This window comes from Mastomys coucha, unplaced genomic scaffold (genome assembly GCF_008632895.1).
Source record: "Mastomys coucha isolate ucsf_1 unplaced genomic scaffold, UCSF_Mcou_1 pScaffold18, whole genome shotgun sequence".
In the NCBI taxonomy this organism is placed as follows: Eukaryota; Metazoa; Chordata; class Mammalia; order Rodentia; family Muridae; genus Mastomys; species Mastomys coucha.
The window spans coordinates 53,325,190-53,328,262 of NW_022196900.1; positions in this window are offsets into that span (position 1 = coordinate 53,325,190).

The following is a 3,073-nucleotide window of genomic DNA, read 5'->3' on the forward strand; positions in this document are numbered from 1 at the left end:
AGTCAGAGACTGATGTTACCCATGATCCTCTCTCATTCTTCACCATGCCTTTTTTACACAAAGTCTCTCACTTGGACTTGGAGCTTGAGGTTTCATAGACTGAATAGCCATCAAGTCTCCAGAATTACTTTGTCTCTCCCTACCATCAATCCTGGGTTTACATACATGACTCATGCCCAGCTTTTCCATGTACACTGGGATTCCAACTCAGCTCATCATGCTTACACACATACAAATGCACACGCACACAGACATGCACACTCCCGTGCATGCACGTGCATACACACACACACACACACACACACACACACATATACACAGAAATCAAAAAACACTTTATAAACTGAGACATCTCTCCAGCCCCTAAATTGTCACTTAAAATGTAAAACATTTTTGGTCCAGATATTGGACTATATTTTTAGTACCTATAATATACAAATATTGTTAAGAGTTTTAGAGTAATGAAGACACATATAGCTTAGACTCTGGGTGGAAAAGCTCACAATAACTAAGTTTCTTACTCTGATATAGGATTTCAGGAGACATGGCTGGCTTTTTCTTATTCTGTGCCATCATGCGTGCTGATCTCATTTCCTGAAATGTCATGGTATCTTCTTTACTAGCTTTAAATACCTTCTTCCTTCTCCATGGTGATGATCCATGCTGTATTTCAAATCTGCACACAGAGAAAACAGCACGGGCTTTACAATCGTCATCTATAACCATGGTCTGTTACAATAACAAAAAAAATCATGCTGAAAATATTGGCAGCCAGCTCTCTGAAATAGTGTTTCAGTGAATTTCAGATGCAAACAGGGAAAACGTTGAGGATGTTAGGCAAGGAAAATCTAGACGGGGGATGCTGGGAAAGTGGACAATGGTTAGGGGTGGAAGACTAAAAACACTTATGTCTTCTCTGCTTAATGTAAAACATTTTCTCAGTTCAAAATACAGAGTATCCAAACATTAAGGATTTCTGCCTTTAAAAATACACCAAGTTTTAGATCCTAAACATTTCCTATTCCCTTAGTAAGAAGGATGTTGAGAATACTAGTATAGAGGCTCAAGCACTTCAAACAGTCTTGTAAGACAGTATGGTAGCTCATGCCTGAAATCTTGGTACTTGGGAAACTGGCATAGACAGATTGCTGTCTGTTTGAGACCAGCCTAAGCATACTTTGACACATTGTCTCAAATAAACAAAAAGTAAGATTGAAACAAACAAAACATATATGCATTCTCTACACTGGGTTTAATATATTCCTACTTTTCATTTTAAAAACAGATATACAAGAAAAGTAACAGAACTGATTTTAACCACAGACTAAAACATGCTGCCAGATGACAAAATTTATAAACTATTAGTTTAGTAGAAAATATTCCAGAGACAGAAATATTATATTTATCAAATACCCATAAAAATCTTTGTGTCTTGCCAAGACAGTATCCAAGAGAAAAAAATCATAAATATAATTTATCCTATTTCAGAGAACCACATAATATATTGTTTACAATTTGAAATAGCTTTTATGGATGACTGTAATGTGTTTTAGAAAAAAAAAAAACAACAGCCAAGGAATCTATTCTCCCAGCCACTTATTTCCTGAATGTAAACTTCTAGGAGTTCGTTCTTGGATCTGGGAGAAGCAAGTTTCTCTCTTCATTTGTGCATTACTCTGAACACTGCAATTTTGGAAAGTACTTTAAAAATGTACAAATGGATTATGTATGTCTATGACAGCTTACACTGTCACCTTCAAATACCTAAAAAAAAAAAAAAATATGACCATTCTGACATTGCTTCATCTGAGTTTTTCTTCCTCTAAAAAGTACATCCTAGAGATGATAGTTACTAGATATATCTTATAAGTAAATTTAAATCTCTCTCCCAAGAATGTAGAAACATATAGCATTATTACATAGCAGTTACTTCCCATATACTAGACCTCCTACGTTATCATCATGATTCAAGACTCAAAGGATACAAATATCCATATGGACTCTATTATACTTCTCTTGCCTAGGTCCTCAATGTAATCTATGAATAGAATGTATTCTCCATACTCCATCGTATCAGCTCCCTACATCAGAAGAAAGATCTGTCAACAAGACACTGTAATATCTCATCTCTCCTCCATTCCTTACGGGCAAAACATATCGCCATTAAAGACCCACCTACAATCAACATTCCACAATGACAGCCTATATGGCATCACTGCTCTTTCTACAAAGTCCTCTTTTTATCATCCAACAGTAGCCAAACCATCACTTAGTTTGCTCAGGTGAGAGAAGGCTCTCCTCCCTTTCCTCTCTGCCCATCTGTGATGGAATACTTGTTCAAAAGTTTCCTTCCTGTTGTGCTATGACTTCCTTAAAGAGAAGATATATGACACTTTCTTTATTCATCTCTATAGTGCTTTTAATTTTTTCTTTTGTTTTTTTATCAAAATAACTTTTCTTTACAGTATAGTATGATCACAGTTTCCTCCTTTCTCATCTCCTCCCAAATCCTTCCGACATTCACATTTTCTCTTCCACTCTTTCTCTCAGGGACGCACACACACACACAGACACACACACACATAATGTGTAAGTAAAAGACTGTAAGGTTAAAAAGTGCTCAAACATTATGAGACAAACACTTCCAAAAATGTAATAGCAATCTATTTCTGGTCAGGGAGCTGGCACATAAGTGTCACTTGTATACCCAGTGAAACTTCATTGGAAAAAAATAATTTTCCATTTGCAAGTGGCTGACACTTGGAGATAGTTTCTGGGTTACAATGAAAACTTGTGTCCAGCTTTTCTGAAAGCACTGGGACCCCATCTACTTAAAACTGTTCAGACCCTGTGAGTATTCCCTTAGCGCAGTCCTGTGAGTTCATATTTGTATCAGCTCTGTTATGTCTAGAAGGTATCATTTCCTTGGTGTCTTCCAGAACCTCTGGTTGAACACTGTTTAATATGTATTATTATTTTCGATCACAAATAACTGTATTTTTTAAATTTTTTTTATTTTAGATATTTTCTTTATTTACATGTGAATTTCTCCATTCCCAGTTTTCCCTCCAAA